Source organism: Sciurus vulgaris (genome assembly GCF_902686455.1).
Source record: "Sciurus vulgaris genome assembly, chromosome: 13".
Lineage (NCBI taxonomy): Eukaryota > Metazoa > Chordata > Mammalia > Rodentia > Sciuridae > Sciurus > Sciurus vulgaris.
Genome location: NC_136474.1, coordinates 52181005 through 52206398, shown reverse-complemented (window position 1 = coordinate 52206398; position 25394 = coordinate 52181005). Strand labels below are relative to the sequence as shown.

Genomic DNA, 25394 nt, shown 5'->3' with positions numbered 1-25394 from the left:
CAGGTAAGTCTACCTGAGCTTCGTCACCAGGACTGGGAGTTACCTTGTAGTCAGCTTTAGCTGACTAACTTCTGTGTAGTCAGCTTTAGCTGAAGGCATGTCAACTCCCAAAAGTTTGAATGTTTTATGATTTGTAATCAGCTAGGACATGAACAGCCAGGAAGCTCTTTCCTAATGTGCATCAGTGTTTGTGGGTCTTATAAATTTAACTAAGTCAGGAACATTTTTTTAATTTGTCAAAAACTGTTAGAAAAACAAAAACCCCATGACTATAACATTATTTATCTTTTTATATGACATTAATTTGTAATTTGTGAAAGCATTCCATTTGTGTTATTTCTCTCTCTTTTAATTTTTCCCAAAATAGTATATTTTGTATGCTTTGTCTTATTTAATACAACATCAAAAATAAATAGTATAATATCCTTTACTTTATCACTAAAATTTAGGTACCAGCCTCTCTTTTCAATAAATATATTGAAGTATGATCTTCACAGATTGATTATAATAGCAGAAAACTCTAAGCAAACTCATTGCTCAGCTGTAGGGGATTGGCACAACTCTACAATGCAATATTATTAACTACACCTGGATAGAGTAAAAATTGCTCCTTAAACACAGTTTTAATGACCTGAGAAATACCTATGACATAAGTTTATGCAAAAAATGGTAGGCTACAAGCTATATAAAGTGCTATCTTCACTAGCAAGTATGTCTGGATGGTGGGATTAGGGATAATCATTTTTAACTGTACTTTTGGATGTTGTCCAAGTTTTCTACAATGAGTTTGTATTTCTAAAATTATTAGAAAAATATTTGGTTAAAATCTCCACTCAAACCTGGAACAATAAAAGTTTTGACATGTAGCCTTCTCTTTTCCATCACATACAATCAAAAATGGGTTAATGTGCTGAGAGAGATTAAAAATATATCTTACTACAGTGATGTCAACATGGCAGCGAAATCTACTGTAAAAGTGTAAGTAATTGGCTTAACCATACTGTGTTACTGGCTCAATGACAATATCACAATTGGTCACAATTTCACAATTGGTCAAAATTTTTTACTGTGTTTTAAGTGGAACACAAGTATGTGTGAAGTACTTAAGAAAATTAAAATGAAACCTGAAGAGGTGTCCCTAATACAAATGGGCCTGTAGTTTACTATTTCAACTATTGTTTGAAAATATGTCCTCACCTTGCTCCCAGTTATTAAAAATTTTAGTCTTGTGAATTCTAATATGCTTCATTGACTTTTGAGAGACCTTTATGATTTAATAAACTAAAGAGGCCTGATAAAAACCAGTGTAAATGCAAGCTATCAGAAATGAGCTGAGATATTTACTCAGAGATGATATGTATTGGAATAAACTCTGTTGGAGGAGGAAGAAGCCACACATACTTTTCCCCTACAAGGGAGTAGGACAGTATCTACTGTTAAACCACAGATCATAAAACTTAGTAGGGTGGTGGTGGCGGGGGAGAACACCATAGACACCTTCTAATATTCCTTCTAATCTTGTGGTAGCAACCTGGGTCCTTGCATATATGGAGACTATGTGCTGTTTACTCATGTTTGTTTTCAATTCTAGCAACAAAATTCAAAATCCAGAGATTTCACATGCAAATCCCACCTGACTGGTCCAGCCCAGACTTCTTTGGTCCCTGAAGCAAAGTGGGCAGACCCTATGCCCTGACACCCTTTGCAGCTATCACAGAGGGCTCACACATTTCCATCCCAGTCCTCCTGAACTCTGGGTAGTTTGAGTCTGATCTCGTTGGCCTATTACAGAAATTTTGACTCCATTCCACATTAAGCTCTTTGCCTCCTTCTCTGCCTCCCATTTATACACTGTCTCTCCCTTCCAAAATACATTCACCACCATTATCCTTCCTGTCTTTGGCCTTTGCTCAGCAGTCTCCCCTGTGAGCAGTACACTCGGATCCCAATCCAGTTAGTTAATTCCTGCTCAACCTTTGGAGTCCAGTCCACCAAAGAAGCCTTTCCTCAGCCCTCAACCTGGGTCCAATTACTAGATTACTCTCATAGCACTGTGTGTCTTCTCTTTTGTTATAATTAAAAAAATTGATAACAAATGATTCAATATCTATCTTTCCTGCAAGTATGAATGGGGCTAAAAAAGGTAGGGAGTACATTGGGATGGAACCCACATACAGTAAACAATCAATGAATAGTGCCTGAACGAATGCATTCTTGTATGAAACCGAGGAGATGAAGGGGCCCAGGCAGAGGCACAGGGAGCCTGGGTCAGAACGTACACAGGCTCAAGGTAAGTAGGGGAAGGTCTCTGAGTGGCAGGGTCGCCAGCTCTCAGGATCCTTTACAAATCATGTGCTGTTTCTCAAACTCCTTTCTGTCTGGATTTCATCTCTCTTCTTATGATATCAGCCCAGCTGCTGTGGTTTCTTACAGCTATTCAGTCATCTTTGGGCCCCATTTTTTGCTTCTTTCCTAGAGCTTTCCTACCTGGGACCATGAGCTTGCTGCATACTCAACACAGGACCAGAGTTCAGACTCAGAATCTCGGTTCCTTTTCCTGAGTCTTGCTGTCACCTTGGATGACTTTAAGGATCAACCAACTCAACGAGGAATTCTCCAACAAAGCCAGTGCCAAGTCCTAAATAGTGGTTTTCTTATTTCAAGGATTATTTTACTCAGGAAAACCAAAACATCTGAAATGCCTTGGAAAGAAGAATAACTTCTATTAATTTCTGCAGTAAATATTAACTCTCTTCATTGCACTGCTTATACAAAAGTACTTGCAACTCCACAAATATTCTTCATGAAAAATTCATTTCAGCATTGTGTTTATAATGATGTACAGGCAAGAACCATGCAAGTACCATGAGTGTCCATGTTTTTGAAGGAATATTGATTTCTTTAAAAAAACTTGGGTGAAATTATGAAAAAATAAGAAAAAGTTGGATTTTGAACATGTATCATAGCTCTAAATGAATTAAAGATGCAATAAACATTTAAATAAAGTGACAATGACAACGTATAACTAAATAAAACTAGAAGATACAATGGGAAGATAATTTGATTAAATTACAAAACTTCAAATTTTCTATATGGAAATAATATGCCATGCATTAGTCAGATTTTGTGTCACAGTGACTAAAACACCCAATGAGGACAACTTGGAGGAGCAAAATTTATTTCAGCTCATGGTTTCAGAGGTTTGGTCCATGGTCAATTGAGTGCATTGCTCTGGGCCCAAGGTGAGGCAGAATATCTTGGTGGAAGGGCATGTTGGAGGAAAGCTGCTCAGCTCATGGTGGCCAGGAAGCAGAATGGTGGTGGGGTGTGGGTGGAGGGCTGCAGGGAAGATGTGCTCTTTTGGAGCACACTTCCAGTGACCCACCTCCTCTAACCATGCCCCACTTGCCCACAGTTACTACTTAGTCAGTCCGTTCAAACTAGGACGGACTGATAAGTTTAGAGTTCTCATAATCAATTCAATCATTTCACCTCCGGATACTCCTGCATTGACACAGGAGCTTTTGGGGGACACCAAAAGCTGTATGTAAGAATAAAACATAAAATACATTCGTGTGTGTGTGTGTGTGTGTGTGTGTGTGTGTGTCTGTGTGTGGTGCTGGGGATTGAACCCAGGGCCTTGTGCATGTGAGGCAAGCACTCTACCAACTGAGCTATATCCCCAGCCCAAGGATACATTATCTTAAGTCACAAAGTACTTTTAAAAATCAACCAGAATATGAGAGAAAGGAAAGTAACAGATAATTCACAGGAAAGATAACACAACTAACAATACATAGATTAAAAATATGTTCAAATAAATAGAAATTAGAGATTGAGATATGCTTTTGGAAAATACAAAAACTTGAACAAGTCTGGTATTTGAGGGGGTGAGGAGAAACAAGCATACTCACACATTTTTGGTGGGTAAATGAATGGTATGTTTCAGGGGAGAATAATTTGGCAACTGATACCTATATATAAAAACTTAAAATTCACACATGCCTTTATTGAGCAATTCTACTTCTTGGTATTTTCTTGACAGGTATCCTCATAACCAGGCACAGAAGTGCATATAAAAATGTGGAATTATTGTGGAATAATTTATAATCATGGAAAATTTGGAAAAAGGCAAACATTTACCTTGAAGAATTGGTTAAATAAATTATGCAGGCTATAATCTTAAGCCAGCAAACAAATACCATGTAGCCATTAAAAATAACGAGACATATATTGACTTGCAAAGATTCACAATATGTTCTTGAGTAGAAAAAATAAATTAGTGTATTTATAGTATGACTTAACTTATATAATGAAAAAAGATAGACATAAATGTTTGAAAATGCATAGGACCATAAACCAAACCAGCAGCCAAAGTGTAGTATTGATGGAAGAAATAGGGACTTTTACTTTCAATTCATATAATTTTTCACTTAAAAAAAATCATGACATATCCCTTCCTGCCCCCACATCTACCTTATATAAACAAATGAAAATTTAATATCAACAAAATAAATTTAGTTTATGAGCTACTAAAGAGCAAACATACTCTATTGGTTATTCAATCATTTCATTCAACAGTTTTTGAATGATCACTAGTTTTCAGGAACCATGCCGGGAATTTTGCATGACAAAACAAAAACAAAAACAGAAAAACCATGGTTCCCACTGTCCCGGAGTTCACTGTTTAGTAGCTGTGTGTTCCTCTAATCAATACCAATGTTATTAAGTGTAATTAAATGAGAACCCACCAAGCACTGTGATGGTACAAAGCATAAAGTGATGAACTCCACTTGACAAAATCAGGCTTTCACAAAATAAATGTTTGCCCTGAATCTTAAAACAGGAGTATTAGTTCTAGGACTTCATTTTACTCTTATACTCTAATAAGTCAGCTAATGTTGTTTCATCAATGCTTGCAGAAGACACAAAACTCCTCGGTTAGAAACAAAGGACTTCACTTACCACTGCGGAATAAGCAGCATGAGTGTCAGCTTGTCAGTTTCTCTTGTGTTCCAAGTTCATTAGGTCAATGCCATGGTCTCTGCTGTTTTATCACAAGCAATAAGCAAGCCTGCTATTGGTCCAGGGGGTGATGACCTTATCTTTGAAGGTTGCTCTGAGCAAACACAACCCTGAGAAATGGCCCAGGTAAAAAGTGGTCAAGACCTCTTATATTGCTCATCCCCAGCTCAAGAATCTTATGGATGAGTATTTCCCAGTAAAAAGAGTTAGTAGGAAAAAGTGTAGGCCATTTGAGTGGCTGTACAGAGGAAGAGCAAAAATGAAGTCAGACAGCTGAGCAAAAGATGAACCCAAGCAGACATGCAAAGACCAAATTCTGACATTCTCAGAAAACTCACGTTTGCCCTAGGTAGGTTTGGAATCTTTCCATGGGCTTTTTTTTTTCTTTCTTTTTTTTTTTTTTTGTTGTTGTTTAATTTAGTTGAACCACACAGGATCATTGTTTTTATAGATCAGAAACAGTTAAATAATGGCAATTTCATCTTTCAGCCTAATACATTTTCTAATGCAGTGTGCAAAATGAATGAGGAACAGGGGAGAGGGTAAGACTGTTCATCTCATTATTTCCTTGTTTAGCATCATGATGCCTGATGACTATTTTAGTGGCTCAATAATGTCTGCTGGATAAATGGTAAGAGAATGAATGAATGGAGACAGGATTTTTGTTTTTTTTTTTTTTTTACTAAAAGTGAAGGACTTTTCTAGATACTGTGGTAAGGGTTCAACTCTGTTGAGGATCATGGAAGCCACGAAGATGAAACCAGAAGGTATACAATTTATATTACTTCAAATTCATTGAATTGCTCCCTGAGATGTACACCACACTTTTGGAAACTGAGACCCTTGACTGTTAGTCAAATAGACTGGGCTAAGCTTGTGAGTTCTGGACCAAAATCATTTTAAGTTTAAGTTTCAGCTACTTTTAGTGATATATATAAACTTTTGGTGGCTCAATTTCTTCATCTGTAAAATGAGGGTGATTTACCCTTCTCTTGGAGTTATGGGAATTTTATGAAATGGATTACAGAAAGCAGTTAGCACAGTGTTTGGGATATAATGTAGTGTTCTTGTCAATGAAGATTGCTTGAGACTATGAGAAGCCAAGGTCACCTCAGGCCCAGAGGAAAGTCCATGGAAATGTGGCCACAATTTTGAAGCACTCAGAGTGAGAGCAGGTCAGAGAATTAAGGGTCCTATAGTATTTGTGTGTGAGTATTGAAGTATCTTGGTTTTCTGAGAAGTACAAGATTTGTCTCAGGAAATTGATGAGACCTGGAAGTCTTTAAAACAGGGAGGGAAGGAGAAGTTGGAGTTTCAGCAGAGTTGCCAGGCTCTGTATGTGCACAGATTGCATCTATTCCTGATATTTCTATTAGGTCTTTGTATCTTGAAGGTGCATTTGTGTAGCCAGTAAATGCAGACTGATGTGGCTTCCCCTGTGCTCCCAGGGATGGGTACATTCATCCCTTGGTATCTGAATGGGGGCTGGTTTTAGGACCTTATTTAGATACCAATGTGATCAAGTCCTTTACATAAAATGAAATAATATTTGCATTGAACCTAAACACACCCTTCAGCATACTTTACATCATCTCTAGGCTACTCATGATACCTGATAACGATGCCTCACATCAGTCCATTCATATGAATTCCGCATAGTACTGGAAGCATGGAAAATTCAAGTTTTGCTTTTGGATCTTTCTGGAAATTTTTTTCCCAAATATTTTCAGTCTATGGTTGGTTGAATCTGATGCGGAACCTGCTGATATGGAGGGCCAAGTGGACTACAAATTGAAAAGAACACATTTTTCACATCTCAGAGTCATGGTATAATTACTATTTTTCATGTTCAGAACAAAACCACATTGATCTTTTAAGGTCAAACCTAGTCAATCAAACTGAAATAGAAGTTTAGACATGTGCTGGGCCACAGACTTAGATAATTCAGGCTGCAGCAATTTTTTTTTTTTTTTTTTAACCATCAGAAATATGTAGCAAGTCTGCTTAGATAGACTGAATTCATGAGATGTCATGGAATCCCTCACTTGGCTTTGTCTGTGAGATATTTGTTCCTTGCTGATTGATTATATTCTCTTGTTTTATGGTTTATTTTAGAAGATTATTGCTTAATATTTGCATTTTCTAGCCAGCTTCAGTACTTCAGACTCTCCCTGTCAACCGAACCTATTGATTCGATTTGCCCCTCTGCAGGATGAATATTCGGTTATGCTTTGTTGCCCACACCTCTTACTCTGAGTTATTCCTTGATCCTCCCGGGTGATGGTTGTCATACATCCCAATTCATTTTCACACTTCCCAGGGCTTGTCTGAAAGTTCAGTTTAGAAATATCACTATGTGCCTAACAGTTTGTATATACATTCATACTTAATGCATGTTTTGAGGAGGGAGGCTAAGGGATCAAACCCAGCCCCAGTAAAGGAAACACACCCACAGAACGCATACTACATTTTGGTGCATCAAAAAAAAAAAAAAAAAAAACAAAAAAAACAGTAGCAGATCGCTGCTCCTTGACTATAGATTCCCTTGCAAGGAGAAGAAAATGGAGGTCTTTGGGCAGAGTAAAACAAAAATGTAACCTAAGGCAAGTCACAGAAGGGCTTTCAGAGCCCTTCAGAGCCATAGAAATTCTAGCTGAGCCAAAAGAGATGATTTCTAAGGCTTAGTATTGTTATTGGCCTCTTGCAATGTTAATAGCATGCTTAAAAGCCAGTACCAAGAAAGGGGGTAATGTCACTTTAACCAAAGGAGTAAGACTCACAGGCTTAGCGTCGGCCAAGTGTAAAGTAGAAAGCCTAGCAAAAAATAATTGAAGCCCCTGCGAAATATTTCAATTTTTTTATTGATTGAAGGCAATTATCCCTTAATTGCATATTTAAATGAGGTATTAGGAGGTTTAACTAAGCAATGCCTCTTAATTGCTGCTGCACACTAGGTGTCACAGATTGTGTTTATTTCATATGTTAATTAAAGAGAAAGGGGTATTTTATTTTATTGACTACAAGGTTCTCTAAGGCTGTGTTGTTTAGGACAAAGTACGTCTCAGGTGTTTATCGCACGCTGGGTATTAATATCATCATTAGTGAGAGGTTAAAGTTTTTTAATGAAGAGGTGCATCTCTGTTTTATCTGTTTTCAGCTACAGAGGGGTCTCCAAAGTGGGGGAGGGAGAAAAGCCTCAAATCCCATGGAAACAATTATCTTTATGAAAGAAATATCGAGCCCCTTCCTTAAGAATAATAAAGCAAAGTGGAAGTTCTGATATAAACAGGAAAAACAACACCAAATTATTAAAGAATTAGAATTGTTACATGAAGCTCTAATGGCCCGTGGGTGCTCCGTTTTCATTCTGAGCAGTCGTGGCTTATGTATTTATTTGCAGGTCGCTCCCTGATTCTGACAGGGAAGGGTGTTTGTTCCTGGATGTGAACAACAGATGCAGTGAAGGTCTTTTGTGAAAACCCAACTTCCCTCCTGAAACAGTGTATGGGATTCTCAGTGAGAAAGCTGTTTGCAGATCTGAGTATTTGAATGAAGTTTCACATCCTTGGTACTGAGTGGACAGTGAGAGAGAGTGAAGCGTCACTTCCTAGCTCACCTTCCTTCCTTACTGTGTAATCCAAATAACATAGTTTTTAAAGCTAACGTTGCTGGGTATAGCTCTCAGACTAACCTGTCTGCATCCTCGGAAGGAGAAGGTAGAGTGCATCCAATACAAGTGGGTGGGTGGAAGGTTTGTTAGGAGCCCCTTGAAACTTCATAATCTATTAAGGTAAGAATTTATAGCAAATACTTGCAAAAAGTATCATTCAATTGATTTTTTTTTACCCTCTCTCAGAACAACAGATCCAAGAAAGGAACCTGTAATATTTCTATTGCCTATTCATTTATTCATTCAGCTGACAAATATTTATTGACTCTCTAGGATGTGGTCTGAAGTGGGAGTTTATATCGATGGGTAGGATACACAGTGCCCCTGCTCTGTGGAACTTATGGTTTATTAGAGGACACTAACACGAAGCAAATAAACCCAGAGATCATCTATTGTTTCAAATAGTGAAGGGTTAGTACAGGGCACTATAAAGAACTGAATAAGAAAGTGGACCTCATCTGGAGATAGGCAGGAGAAAGAAACGAATCCTATGTTTAGGCTGAGACTTTGAACTCGCCACTAGGAGTGTGTATCTGGACATTCAGATACCATGCCAATGCTTATGAACCTGGTTATTCCCTTTACAAAATCTCAATGATGATGAGATTACTTATTGGGTTTTATATAGATTTTAATGATTTTTCTCAATCTGTAAAAAAAAAAAAATCCATAGTTTTATTGAAATTCTTTGATATCTATCTGAATTTGGAATTGATGAAAAGAATTTAACCAGAGGGTATTTTCTACATTTCCTATAACCAATAGGCCATACATGTTGTTTATATCTTTTTCTCATAGTCTGTGAATAAATAAGATTCAGGCAGTGGAAAACACTCAGGCAATCGAAGAGGGGAAAATTCTGTAGGAGAAAATTCCTGTCTCGCCTTTAAGAAAAATTTTTGGACTGGTAAAATGCTTTGTGTTATGAAGGATTGTTCCAATTTACGGACTCATGAGCTTATGAGTGAAATTTGCTTCAATCCTTATCTTTATGTTACAGCAATGGCACCCACATATGATAAGTCTTCACTGGCAGAATTTTGAAAAAGTAATTCCAATGCAGTGAATATAAAGAAGTGCTATCAAGGAAAAATATTTTTTCTTCCCTGGAATAGAAGCCATTATTTAAACTCTTAGATGCCTCAGGGTTCTATTCATACAAAATCCATCCCTACAGTCAAAACATATCCTTTTCTAAAGATTTCTTATATATGTGTATATTTGTGTGTGTATATTTTATGTGTGTGGGTATGTTGTGTAAGTATGAATATTTCTGTGACTGAAATTGATGCTTTTCTAAATCTTCATAAAAAACAGACAATTCTTTTATTTTAGCACAAAATTCACATTTTGGTAAAGTCATAGATTCTCAAATACAAACAGCTAATAATTTTTTTGTTATTTCCAAAGTGTGCTATTTTGTACTCGAAGACTAATTTTGAATTGAGTGTCTGGAAAAAGATCCTACGCAGATTCTTTTTTTTTAATTTTTTTTTTTTTTTTAGTTGTAGATGAACACAATACATTTATTTTATTTATTTTTATGTGGTGCTGAGTATCGAACTCAGTGCCTCACATATGCTAGGCAAGCTCTCTACCACTGAACCACAACCGCAGCCCCCTATGCAAATTCTTATCCCTGATAGAAGCTGTGTGTCTGCGAAGAAAAAGCTGAAACTGGGAAGAGAATCATCAAGCACAATCTGACAATCTCTTCATAAAGATAGGCATGGAGAGTTTGGTGTAAAACAAAACAAAACAAAACAAAACAAAAAATAGCAGGGACAATATTCCAGGTAGGTCTTTTTCTAACTGAAAGAAATCATTGGTTTCTTTAATATGTAAGAAATACATTAATATCAAAGTTTTCCAAATTCACCTTTGGTTGTAGATATAGGTTTTGTTGGGCTCAGACAATTTTTATATAAATAATATATAACTATCTTTTGCTAAAATTATAAGAACATATGATTTTGTTGGCACCTTGCTGGGGACTTTCCCAGACCTTGGAAGCAGCTGTAGGTCCTGAAGTTAAGCATTGTCACATTCATGGTAAAGTACATCTGTAAACAAAAGTCCTCTTGTGTTTAGTACAGTCATTTCTTGTACCTTGGTATCTGAGAGGGACTGGCTGCAGGCTCTCCTACTCTCACAAATACCAGAATTTGAGCATATTCAAGTTGTATCCTCTCATACACGTTCAGTCAACTCTATATTACTTACAATACTTAATTAACACAATGTAAATTCTGTGTAAGTAGCTATTATACTGTATGGTTTAGGGACTAATGACAAGGAGAAAAGTCTATACATATTCAGTAGAGATGTATATTCTCCATTCATGATTGGTTGAATCTGTGGATGTGGAAACTACATACACATATGTCAAAATATCTAGGTTTAAACTTTGGTTTGAAATTTCCGTATCTGGATTTTAGGAAGAGTTTCTTAGGGAAATAAGATGAAGGTGCTAAAGTGTGTGCTACAAGAGATTAGAGGAATACCGTAGGCAGCTGGACTGAGTCTGGAGAGTGACCTTTTATTGTTTACTGGAGAATTTACATTATAACTCAGAATGTCAAGGCCATTAGTGATGCAGCAGTTACCAATTCAAATCCAAATGATGAACAAATCCTACATTTTAAGATGTTCTTTGATAATAAATAGTGGGGAAAGGACTTATTTTGAATGTTATATTTTGTACTCTCCATTCTACAAGAATCTTGAACATCATCAACTATCTTTTTATGGCAGTGTTTGAAACTGAGCAAACCCAATCTAACCTTAGATACAATTGGCTGCATAACATATGACCTGAAGGATCCTCTTTTAGAGGGCGCTGCAGAGGGTGCTTGGCAGGACCACGGGAAAAAAGCGGCATATTCAAGGCACAGAGAGCCAATTGGACACATAGACAAGTGGGAAAAGAGATTCTAGAGAGTATGAATGTAGTGATTTTGAAGTTGGTAAGCCAGTGAGGCTCCCTGGTTGTCAAGTGAAATGCCCAGCTTACTTTATAAGGCTACAACTTCATTCTTACGGGCCAGGGCATGCCCTAAGCTAGCAGAAGTCAGTTTTCTGTCCATGCCTTGCATGACCCAATGATTGAATGAAAGCACCACTTTCCTCCTCTATTGAGAATAAATGGTGATCCAAACAGAACAGGTTCCTAGCTTAATGGTTCAGAACACTAACAAGTATTGAGTAATAAGCTGTGATAAATGTCATAAAGGAAAAAGGTCAGGTGCTATGAATTTAACAGGGAGGTCTAATTGAATCTAGGGATTTTAGGATTTTTGTGCTTGTGGTGGGTCCTTTAAGTTCCTTTTTTTTTTTTTTTTTTAAAAGTATCTTTTCTCCCTGAGCCATCAAAAAAGGTATCAGATTAGAGATCCCCAAGGTCTTGCTCAATTTATGCCCTAAGAGCACAGGTACACTTAGAGACTTGAGCTAGAAATGTCCAGGGAATGGAGGCTTTTATAGAGATTCTGAGCAGTTTGAGGTTTAGCTACATCAGAACTACCCTAGGCTAGCTGTCTGGGAGCTTTGCAAGAGAAAGGAGATCGGCAGTTAGAGGAATTGACCCCAAGGGACAAGGCATTGTTCTGGAAGTCGGGTATTTCCAGTCTGAAAGCAGGTGTATGTGGAAAATGCCAGTCAGAGAAATACATCTTCTATACACTTTTACTCCTCAGAAGAGTTTCAGCTAGCAATTGAGGCTGTGATCTGGACAGTCCGAATGAGTTTTATTTTTATTTTTTGTTTTTTTCTTTTTCTACCCCCCCCCCCCCCCCCTTTTCCTCTGTAGACATTTGCTCTCTGAAAGTAAGCTCTGAGAATTAGAAGGAGAAAAACCCTGACCGCTGAAAGTGAATTGCTTTGGGGCCTCGAGGCCTTCACACTCATTTAAACGGGTTTTCTTTCCGTTTTGAAGCTCTGTCATCCAAGTATGTTGGCTTTTGTCCCCAGAGAGGCAAAATGGCTGCTGCAGAGCCAGGCATCGCGCCTTCCTAAGACAGCAGGAGGAGGCTGATGAGAGGCATCTGGGGAGACTGTGTGCTCCTTGAGGGCAGGGCTTCCAGGTCAGGCTCACTGCTGTGGCCTCTGAACCTTGAATAGTGCCCGGCACAGCGTCTCACATACTTGACATTCATTTGTGCAGTGAATGACTGAACGAATAGATTCTCTTTGGTTTGCTACTCTCTCATTTTTAAACAAAACTGCTGACACTCAAAGATTTGCATCCCTTCCTGACCAAAAGCAGTATAGTTATTCAAAGCCCAGCTCTAGAATAAATGCTGGTATCAGCCATGTACTAAGGACATTATTGCTTGTTATTGCTTGCTATACCCACTGCTTCCTGAAACCTTAAAGAATGGATGTTTATTTAAGAAAGTGTTATAGAAGCAAAGGTACTTATCAATAATGAGCAATCGTATGCTGAATTTTAATTAATAAGTGAGTGTGAGTGACAAAAACAGGAAAAATAATACTGTTTTCTAAAATATAGTCAATTGAGGGAGAACTTTTAGTAAATATATTAGAAATGTTAATCAAATGTCTGGCTTAATTAATTGAATTAGCATTGGTGGTTAGGAATAGAGACCCTGTTTTAAGAGACCAAATGATCCATAGAATCTTCAGTGTTGTAGAGACCAGGGTCCAGGAGTGGGAATAAGTCAGTTATATTGCATTTTAAATTTGCAGATACATTTTAAAATGGAATGGTGGCTTAGCTTTTGCATTGCAATTTTTCAACATTTTATCAAAGCATTGGAATACTCTTCTATGTGCAAATAAAATTGAAATCTTGAAATTGGAGAATATCATGCTAAGTGAGATAAGCCAATCTCAAAAAGCCAAAGGACGAATGATATCGCTAATAAGTGGATGATCACACATAATGGGGGGAGGGAAGGGTTAGTGTTAGGGTTAGAGTTAGGGTTAGGGAGGGGGGCAAGTATGGAGGAAGGAAGGACTGTATAGAGGGAAAAGAGGGGTGGGAGGGGTGGGGGGAAGGGAAAAAATAACAGAATGAATCAAACAACATTACTCTATGTAAATTTATGATTACACAAATGGTATGCCTTTACGCCATGTGTAAACAGAGAAACAACATGTATCCCATTTGTTTACAATAAAAAAATACATTCTTAAAAAAATTGGCCATCTTTCATGCTTTGTTCACTGAAAATAAATATTAATATTTAATTTGTATTAATTATTTTATTAATGTGAATCAGATAACTAGCCTTTTAAAACATGTGGAATAATTAGGGAAATGCAAATCAAAACCACAATGAGATACCAACCACTTCACATCCACTAGGATGGACAAAATGAGAAAAGATAACAAGCCTAGGCTAGGATGTGAAGAAATTGGAGCCCTTTATTATTCCTGCTAGTTGGACTATAGTTGGAGTTTGGAAAAGTTTGTTACTTCTTTAAAATGTTAAGTGTACAGTTACTCTGTGACCTGCAATTCTACCCCTAGAAATATACACAAGAGAAATACAAACCTACATCTTGATGATAACTCGTACATGATAGTTCATAGCATTTCAGAATAGCAAAAGGTGGAAGCAACCGCAAATGTCCATCAGATAAATCAAGTATAGTATATCTACAAAATGGACTGTTATTTGGCCATAAAAGGAATAAAGTATTAATGCATGCTCCTACACCATGGATGAACCTTGAAAACATTATTCTGGGTGAAAAATACAAGCATAAAAGTCCACATATTGTATGATTTCTTTATATGAAATGTTCAGAATAGTGAAGTCCATAGACCTGGACAGTAGATTAGTGCTTGTGAGAATCTGGGGGCAGGGGATGGTGGGGGGTGACTGTGCATGGGTATGGGTTTCTTTTTAAGGTGATGGAAATATTCTAGCATTAGTTAGTGGGGATGTCTACATAGCCCTGTGAATATACTAAAAAGCATATCATTATACACGTTTGAAGAATGAATTTTATGAAATGTGATTTATAACTCAGTGGAAATTATTTTAGAAGATGCTGAAAATTCTCAACAGTTTCTAGAGTGCAAACTGGTCTTAAGTTGGGAATGAAAATGATTTGGAAGATTTCTTTCTGTCCCTACTGTTCTTCTCATTTCCTCCCCTGCACTGCATTCTTTAGCTGTTCACAACCTACCGCTCAAGGAGAGAGAGGATGAGAAAACTGTAAAAGGGGAAGAAAATATGGCACGATTCTGAAGAATGTCTCACTACTTCCAAAGAAAGTAGTTGGAATTATATAAGAGCCAGAAAAAATTGAAGACACATTCTCACTACATTCTAGGTTGAGTGTGATGATTTCCTTTGGCACAGGGGAAAATATAGGAATTTAAAAAAATGAACATGTTTAAGTTTTACTAGTGTTTAATATGTCAGGTCGTAGTACTACATACATATAATTTATAATAACTATACTTGCATCAGGGTCCCTCTTCTAAACTTTTTCCTTCATAAGGGAGCGCAATCAAAAACCTTAACAGACATTTGGAGGCCACTGGCTTAGTTTGTGGCACTATGGGAAATAATAACTTCTCAAGATTAAGAGCAGAGGGTTGGCAGCTGGACAGCCTGAGTTCAAAGCCAGCCTACGCTCTTTAAATCAAGCTTACTTACATGTGTGGGTCAGCATCCAATCAGGAAAACACCAGGTAGTTCAATAGAAGGAATTTAATTTGGGGAACTAAGTGCAGAGGAGTCAGAGGGCTGAAAGGTTCAACAGGAAAGAATGTTTCTGAACCAGGCCTGTTTGGCCTGCTGTGCAGCATGTCAATCACTGAAGCGATGAGTTTTGCAAAAGAGTATAAGTTTATTCACAAGGTGGCCAAGCATGGAGATGGAAGAGCAGGTCTGAAATTACCTCCCCAAGAAGGGGCCTTTGGGATACTTAGGGAATCTGGAAGCAGGGTGATTGAAAGTTTGGGGAAAGATGATTGGTGGTGAAATAATCAGTAGTCCACACATGTAATCAGTCTTTCTAGCTCTTCATGGGATGCATGTTCAGAAAATGGTTGTGTTGGTATGATATGAGGGTGGAGGTTTTTGGCACCTGAAATCCAAGAAGCTACCCACTAAACACCTGCTCGGGCCCAAGTGAAGAGTGGTGGTTACAACCAAAGCAGTCTTTGAGTCTCTGAAAAATAATCCAGGCCACTGTTATTAACACGACCCACGTGTCAGAGGTGCTATGTGCCACAAAGCTAGTGGGAGACTAATCATATATTCTCTGATCTGTCACCTCCAAAATGAGTGACTTTAACAGTCAACTAATGCAAGTAACTAAAAGTAAATGAAACTAGAGGGTTTATTCAGGTTTTTCCTTGGTTTCAGAAGTGAGGCAATATCAAGATTTGCAACACCAAGATTTGCAGCACCAGGAAACTATTCCCTCTGCTAGGAACTTGAGGGGCAAAAGGAAAAACCAGGATCTAGCAGGAGTGAGGTCCCCAGAAGGGAGGGGCTGTCCAGCAAGAGCTGGGACCATTGGGAAGCAGCCCCTGGGGGATAGAGTGTGCCAGTGGGTGGGTGGGGCAATACTCTGACTTCTCCAATGATACTTTCCCCCACTGTTTTACCACAGCCAGAAGCTTCTGGTAGCAGAAACTGGAAAACTGAGTTTCCTGGGATCTGCTTCCCTGATGCAGAATGAAGCACATGAATAAGCAGGTGACATCTCCTGCTCTTCAAGAAAAGAATAACAAACACTGTGAACTTCATAGGGTTATCGTGGAAGCTACATGAAATCATGGGAAACCCAGAGCATACTCTGGCATGCTGCTCAACAAATATTAGCTAGTGTTTTACAGTGCGGACTCAAACAGGGATGCTCTGCATACTGAAAATTGGCATTTTTGGTGCTCTGAAACAAAATATTTGATCTATTCATCATAAGAAATGCAAGTGACAATTAGACTCATTTAGTGGACTTCTATAATACTGAGATTGAAAGGCTACTTAACACTGATATTATAGGTTAATTGTGTAATAATGGCAAAACAGGATAACCAAAACTTAGGCAAGGAGACCTGATATTTGTCTGCCCCAGCTCATTAGTAACCAACTGTTTGACCTTGAACTTGGATTTCACCAAGCTTCACTGGTGAAATCAGCAGCCTGAATTGGCTAGAGGCACTCTATTTCCCTACTGATGTTACCATTCTTTATTATTTATCATGAAGGTATCTGGTTCTCAGGGGGTGTTTTCAAAGCACATTCTCCTTTGTCATCTCATTTAGTCGTCACAACACACCCACCAGGTGGGAAGGGCAAGAACAGCTCTTCTTTATTTTCACCGTGGATACCCCATGGGCTGAAGACAGACTGTGATGTGTCCAGATTACTAAACACTCTGTGGCAGAAGTAGAACTAGATTCCATGCCTCCTCCTGACTTCCTCTTTGAGTACCCAAATTGTTTAAGTTGTCATAGGCTACAGAAGAATAAGACCTATTCCAATGGAGTTAGGCTGATTTTTACATATATGATCATGTGGCCATCTACATATTATATAATGACTCGGAAAGTTGCTTTTTTGGGATGCAATCTTCATGTGAATACTTAAAAATAATATTTTATTTAGCACATAATGAGTGGATATACTTTGTTGGGGTTTTTGCTAAATGTGGAAGTCCAGAAAACTGTTATCAAATTCTTCACTGAGAAGGGCAATTACTCCTTTGTTATTTTCTTTTGTTACTGTTTTTCATTCTCTTAAGGGCAGATTTCATTGTAAAATTGTTCAAGATGGCATTCTTTATCATGAAAAAAGATCAGGAAGGGAACATCTTTATATCTATATACAAACCAAATTTGTGCAAACAACCTAAACTTAAATGACAATACAGTAGCTCAGCAATGGTATCAAGTTTAAAATAGTTGGAATCAATTTAATTCATGTGCAACATAGTAAAAAAAAGCAATTGCTTATCTGATAGCAAATCATTTAGATTCTGAAGTGAAAAGGTTACCCCATCCATTTATTCAATGCATACAGAATTTATGTTAATTGTTATGATTGATCAATATGCAGTGTGGTCCCGTACAATGGACCCCAGGTTCCAGGTCCAGGACGTAACTCAGTCTCTGCTCTGTTAAGCTAAAGCTTTTACTTCCAAGGAACCTGCAGAAGTCAGAATGGTTGAGTGGTAACTTTCACCCTTGGACTTTCTTTTTTTATAGGCTAGTTCTTGTTAAAAAGTAAACTAATAAGGTGAATTAAAATTTTGAAGAGTTTCAGAGGACAAGGATTCTTGAATACAGTAGCTCTAAAACCCAAGCAGTTCGGGAGTCTACCAAAGGAGCAAGAGGGGAAAGCTTCTATAGGGTGGATGTGAAGAGAAGCCAAGAACTCAGCCTGTGGAAAGCTCCTAGTTAGAGATTGGTTGGTGATTTCTGATTGGCCTAGAAAATGTCTGTTTATATTGAGGTGGGTTTTAGCATTTCTATGCAAGAACCCATGGCTCTGAGCAGCCTCTTCCAATGGCCTCCCATTAAGTATTTTCACATTCTCTAAGAGTTGTAGGCTATATTTATTTTATGACAGTTGATTCAGTTCTTTCACATTTATGGGTACTGAAAGCAATTGATAGTACTTGACATATCATGCATTCCACATAATAAGACAAGAAATACTTGATATGGGGACATTAAACATATTCAAGTTCTAGTTATATGTAGATGATCACTAATATTCTTTTTTAATTTAATTTTTAAAATTTTTTTTTATTTTCTACAGACTGCATTTTGATTCATTGTACACAAATGGGGTACATCATTTTATTTCTATGGTTGTGCACGTTGTAGATTCATACCACTTGTGTAATCATACATGTACATAGGGTAATGATGTCTGTCTCATTCCACCATTTTTATACCCCCCCACTCATTTCCCTCTACGTAAAGCTCTTCCATTCTTCTCTCACCCCACCCCCACCCCCATTATATATCATAATCCACTTATCAATATGTAAATGTAAAAAATAATATCATTCTGGTATTAATAGCCCATTCTTTAGAAAGTCTCCATGTGTTGTTTTTTTCCTTTTTCTTCTTCTTCCACTTCTCTCCCTACTTTTCCTTTCTGCTTTGTTTTCTTCCCTTTCCCTCATTTTCATACCAATTATTCTTTTAAGTTCTATTTCTTCTGTCTTAGTCCTTATCCTTTCCCCATGAACCCTGGAGTAACCTGTAACATGCACCACCTTCTTTCCTGGTCTAGTCCTCTTATTTATTCTTATGTCTAATTTTTGAACTGCAAGTGGGGAATGTGATGCTCAGGGATCCCCATCAATTGGGATCATTTTGGAGAACTAAGTTGCTCAGTCCATGGTATGGCTAACATCGTAGTCTCTGCTCCTAAGTCCTGAATAAATAGGAGATGATTGTAGGAATTAGAGGGAAGGAGAGTAGGAAAGAGAAACAAATAACAACAAAACCCAAAGTGCTGTGTAGCAGACAAAGACGGGTAAGAAATGGACCCAACCCTCTGGAAATTTATCTCTGGGCAAATCCTCTAAGAATAACAACTTGCTATCACCCAACAAATGGAGAAGCCGGGTGAGGTGGTGCATGCCTGTAATCCCAGCTGCCTGGGGAGGCTGAGGCAGGAAAATCACAAGTTCAAAGCCAGCCTTGGCAAAAGTGAGATGCTAAGCAACTCAGCGAGACCCTGTCTTTAAATGAAATACAAAATAGGACTGGGGATGTGGGTCAGTGGCCTAGTGCCCCTGAGTTTAATCGCTGGTACCAAAAAAAAAAAAAAAAAAAAAAAAAAAAAAAAAGAAGAAGAAGAAGAAGAAGGGATAAATTTCTTAAAAGAGAAGACTGACCTACTGGATCCAACTTAACAGCTTTCATCCTTTCCATTATCCATTTCCCCAGCGTGGTTGAAGTTTTTGCCTATGAGAGAAAAATAAGTTCTCAACTTTCTATTATTGTTTTTTCTTCTTGCTTTGTAGGCGCTCCCTGCAGTAGAGAATAATCTCTGAAGCAAGAGCAGAGAAGCCTTGACCTGTGCTTTAAAAAACAAATGTAGCCCCCTCCCAATACCATCGCTGTGTTAGACAAACTGAGAAATATTGAAGGCAAAACACACCGGCAGGAGCTTTCTCTGTGACCGAAGTTTTCAGGTCTGTGGCTGAGGTTATGACTGAGGGGGTTCCACGTAGCCACTGGGGAACCCCACAGGAGTTGGGGATTCCTACTGACTCCCAATTGCACTCAAACAGAGATGCTGAGGTTGACAGTGGGGCTTGGGAGATGAGAAGACGCTGAATCCAAGAATGGGGTCTGTGGCCTGGTCCCACACCTACGTTTGTAGGACAATTTCCTAGTGGTTATTTTTAGAGACACCCTTTAGTATGAAGCTTTGCTTATTTGCGCGCCATTAGTGTCACCATCCAGGCAATCAGTCCCTGAGGCCATGTGTGTCTAGCCCTGGGGTCAGTGGAGAGTCATGTTGCTATGGGGCTGCTCTTCCCTCCATTTGCCTGACATGGAGTGGAATAGGTCCCCTCAAAACCTGGATCATATCCTTTTGCAATACAGCTGAGCCATTCCTTGCCTCTTTTCAGAGGAATCCTTGCCCTTCTCTCACTAAATGGTCATGCTGATCACCTCATGTTTTTTCTTTATTCATTTTAAACTTTATGTTATTGTTTATTAATTTATTAATTGCTACCCGACTTCAGCTTCATTGTTATTAACTATTGTGCATTTTAATGGTATTTAGTTCCCTCATTGCTGGTATTTATTGCTTTGCTATCAAATCCCTATTCCCAGCTGTTGTTTTGAAATAGCATTATATATTATTATGTTTCTTCATTGCCTCTTCTCTCTGTCACAGCTGACTGCTTGTTTACCTCTCCCTCTACGGACTTCCCTCCTGTTCTCCCTCTCGGAGTCGCTCCAAATACTTTGTTGTTCCTCCATTCCCTGCCCTTCCAATAAAATGCACCCCGTTCTCCGATTCCCTCTCTCCGGGCTCTCCGTTGCCCTGGGGCCTGTTGTGGTGTGTGTGCTCACTAGAGGCCACCAGGGTCCCACTCCCTCTCCGACCTTCCTGGTTCAATCCCAGTTCTCCACCACAACCTGCTCATTCGCTTTTCCGAACACTCCCAATCCCTCGGTGGCCATTCTCCTGCTCTTCTTTCTGCCCTGAACTGAAATTTCTGCTCTGGTTTTCACCTCACTGATTCCTGTCGCTTCCACATTTTCTGCATTTATCGATCTTTTGCAAGGTGACTCATCTAGCCTCGGCTTTTATTCTAAATACATAGTATTCCTTCTGTCCAAACGAGGTCCACCCCAGTATGTATCTCTTCCTCTAGAACTGATGCACCATAACACCGATGGAGATTTGCTGCAGACCCGACCTATGCTGAAGAAACCATGATAAGAGACTTTAGATATAATGTCTCTTTTAACCTCAGCAAGAACAATAGCAGTCCACAAGGGAGGTGTCGCTCCTGTTTTACAGATGGGGCTCTGAGCCTGTTAGGGATGAAGTGATCATCCTCTCTTGCCTGTTAGTGAGGGTGGGCTGGGATGCTCAGCAGGTCCAACTCCAGGATACAACGCTTGACCTCCTAGCTCTGTCGACAGACAGCAGCTTTCCAAGACTGTGTGAAAACAGCCTCCCTGTTTCCTTGGCCTTCATCTTAACCAACCTCCTTTTCCTAATAAAAGAGTTTAACTCTCAGTTTTTTCCCCTAGCTGTTTAGCTGGCATTTTCTCTCTTTACACCACTTTGTTAAGAATATTCCATCTGTTCTTTCCTCTCCACGGGGAGGAGAGCTGTCTGGCGGTCGACAATAGGTGCAGATGCAGGCAGGCAGGTGGGTAGGCAGGCGGCAGGTGGCCCAGGGAATCTGTCACCGAGCAGCAGGAACCACAGGACTGGTGATCAGGCAAATCTCCGAATAGACTCAGGGATTCAAGGACCCAGTCCTGAGGGACCTATTGCATCAGGCCGGGGAGACTGAAGCAGAAAGTCAGGCGGTGGAGACGGTATTGATGTCATTACTGGAACCAGGGCACGTGGTGAAATTGTACACAAAGGATGAGATACAACCCAGGATCTGGGACCCTGGTCCAAGGTCAGGCTGACTTGAGGGAGAGCTGCTGCTTGGAATAGGTCCCAGCTCAGGGTCAGTGGAGACTATATTGGACACTGTGATCTAGGTGTGATGTGATAAAGGACTTGGAGAGTGATCTGGGAAAGGAGAAGAATATTTGGATAAAAAAGATATTACAATGGAAGTTGGGCAACATGTTGTGAATTAAGAGTACTTTGAATTATCCCCAAAGAATTCCTTACAGTCGCCAATTTTGCTTTTATTTTTGTGTTTATTTTTCTACTTATAAGCCAAAGACTCAGAATGGTTTGTCTGAAGACCTCTTACAGGTGGTGATTTGGATCAACCCATATTCTTGTTTGAGGTCTTGAGATTTAAGTGCCTAGGCTGCATCTAAAAAGTTGCATTGCATTAACAGGTTAAATAACCAGTGCCTTAGATGCCTGTTTGCAGAAAACATTTTGTTTCTTGATGTTGATGTGGTAGGAATCATTTTTCCAGTAATAGTGAAAAATGACATTGAGTGAGTCATATTTCTTATGATCCCCTTGTGGTCAAGTGCTGGCTGGAGTTATAGGTTTAGTCTGAGGCCATGAGATCAAAATCCTTTCTGACCCAAACACCTAGATAGGCTTTTTCCTACTCTGATTTAGTCCAGCTTCTGAATATGTGGGAGGAAGCAGCAAATATGCACAGAAAACAATTATTGTTGGCCCTGTCTGCATCCCTGATAGTGGCTGGTGCCTCCATACCCTAGGCCACTGCAGAGTTGACTGCCAAGGATGCTGAGCTGCCTCCTCACCTCCACACAGCCTGCAGGCATGGCCTGAATGGTACAGGAGTACCCAGGATTCAAGGTGAGACCGATTATGTAGTGCAATTCCTGTTCAGTTTCCCTTTGGAGTCAGACCTCCTCACACCCCTTCTCTGAAGATTCCTCTCTCCCTGGGTGAACCATGAGCACTCACATGCCTGCATCCAGGGCTTTTTACACTGAGGGTCACACAGGTACAAAGGATAGAAGTAGTGCAGTTGGAAGAGCTGCTCATTACCCTCTCTGGACATCAGGCCAAGTCTAAATTGGTGTCAAATTCACACAAACCTGATGTTAAGCAACTGTGGTTTGATCTCAGGCATCTGTAGGTCCCTTCAGAAGGTGGGCTGAAATTCGTTCACTTTTCATTCTGTGAGATGAAAGTTTTGAATAGGCTTGATAAATAGTCTCTGTGTTACTGGTAGGGCTTAAGATAAGATGAGAAGAACAACAGTTACCAATATTAAATATCTAACGTGTACATGTGCCAGGCAGTGTGCTATACAATGTATCTCTATAATTCTTTTAACTCCAAATAAGCCCAGCTTGGTGAGTGTGGTGGGGACTGCTGGTGTCCACCCAAATGCCCAGGCTGCTTCCACAGTTATGGAATTGGAGTGGGGCTTCCTGACTCCTTCCAGCTGGCAGGTCCTATCTGGACCCTCATTCCTTTCTGCCTACAGTAATGAAGCTTCAGCTGTGCAGATGGAGATGTGCCCTTAGGAGTCAAGGACTGTGCTGGGGAGAAGCTCTCTGAGGAGCAGGGGAACCAGAGATGACCTGCAGTGTGGCCTACTGTGCAAGATGAGGACCTTGCTTTCTGATTTGAGCACTGTGTTTTGGGTGGGAGGGTTCACTTCATTATAGAGGTTTGTTCTTTTTCTTCCTTCCTTCCTTCCTCCTTTCTTTCTCTTTCTTCCTTTCTTTCTTTCTTTCTTTCTTTCTTTCTTTCTTTCTTTCTTTCTTTCTTTCTTTCTTTCTTTCTTTCTTTCTTTCTTTCTTTCTTTCTTTCCCTTTTTTTTTTTTTTTTTTTTGAGGGGGAAGAATATGTATTTGATCCCGGGAAATCCTCTCTCGCCTTCTCCCAAGAGGACGGCAGCAGCAGACCTCCAGTCTGCTAGTCAGCTTCACTTTTTCTTGGGCTCCTTACAAGCCACCACGTACCTCTGGTTCATATTGAGGGGAGGGGAGTAGCCATCTGCACAGGAGGTATCTTCAAAGAGAACTGAGTAGTCATCTTGAGGCCGCTGTGGGGGTGTGTGGATCAGGGCACGATAGAAGCAGGTGGTCTGGGGATACAGGGCCAACACCTGCTGCTCCTTCTGGAATAAGTCCTCGGGGTCAGTCTCAGGGTTGGCTTTCCACTGAGACAGTGGGATGATACGCCGGCGGCTCAGGGTGTGTCTCTCTTTGCCTTCTTCATCAATGTCATCTACCTCACACTTGTTGGTGGCATGGCTGTAACTGACCACCTCCACCAGGATCCACTGTTCATCCCATCCATGGCCTTGACCCATGCAGCCACCTTGTCTCCAGGCTTGGCCACATAGTTCCCTGAGGCTAGAATGGCTCCACAGAGAGGTGGGGGCTTGTCACCAGGTTTCCTGATCCATAGGGGCAGGGTCATAGCCCACTGCTGCAGCAAGGTCATCAGCATCCCTCTGTGCATGGTCTTCCGAGGCGGCTTTGAATCACTGTACAGACCCAATCTTGGCCGCAATCCACCTCTCTGCCAACAGCAACTTGATCTTAGCAATCTTACCCAGGGCTTTGCCGAGGATGTTGCCCTCAGCCTCCACATCGGCCTTGGCGGTGGTGTGGAGGCCTCGTAGCTTTGCCCGGTAATAAGGAGAAATCTTGTTCTCTGTCTGCATCGCTCATGGGTCTTCTGGATATTCACTAGGTTGTGTCCGCTCCTCGAACGCTCTTCCTGGGTTTGCTTGATCAGCTGATGGAGCTCTGTGACAAGTCTGCGGATGGTCATGCACTTGCGTTCAAAGAATCGTGGCAGGTGGAGAACCGCACATGCTTCTTTTCCTTTTATGAACTTGGGCGAGCGCTGAGGTCTCTTGTGCGCTTGCCTTTTGTTCTTGATCTCTTAACTAATACAGAAAATATTGTTATGTCTGGTTTATAAACAAGGAAGCTGAAACAGGGAGGATAGACTTCCTCCACAGCAGTAACGAGAGAGAATCTTTGCACTGAGATGTTTTGTTCAAAAGGCCATTTGAGAATTAGTTTGTCAAAAGGTTTGAATCTGCTAGAAAGTGGGCCCCAGAAAGGCTGGTAATGAAAAATGAAGAGCCAGAAACAGGCAAAGATTGAGATGGCCTCACAGGGAGATTCTGAGAAGGCAGGTGAGTGGGCTCTGTGGTTGGTGCCCAGCCTTGCATTGGGCTCCCACAGCAAGCTCCAGGGGTCACTCGGGGAGAAGGGAGCTACTTTCTGACTATTTGTACACAGTGTAGCCCTCTAATAAACTCTAGAGCAACCCTTCTCAAACCCTGCAGTGCAGACCAGGGTCTTGTTAAAAATGCAGATTCTAATTCAGGAAGCCTGGGCTGGCTGAGGTGAGTTTCTGCATTTTTCACATCCTACCAGGTGAGACCCATACTGCTGGTCAGAGGGCCACCCGTGGAGTAACAAGCATGTGTGATGTTTCCTATTTAAAAGGTATGAGCATCTTAGAGTTCAAAGTCCAATTCCACAAGGACTCCTAATATTTAAAAACTCTGTATATTTGTACTCTAAATGACAAAACTACAATTCCCAGAGTGCCTTTCTGAGAAGTGC

The 25394-nt window shown here is 39.9% G+C and overlaps 1 pseudogene across 1 annotated transcript; it reads right to left on the bottom strand.

Annotated features, from left to right (window-relative positions):
- Positions 1–23645: 23645 nt before the first annotated feature.
- On the bottom strand, positions 23646–24585 carry LOC306643121 (SAGA-associated factor 29-like; annotated as a pseudogene). Its single transcript has one exon. The product of its transcript is annotated as an SAGA-associated factor 29-like (transcript).
- Between the last annotated feature and the right edge of the window lie 809 nt (positions 24586–25394).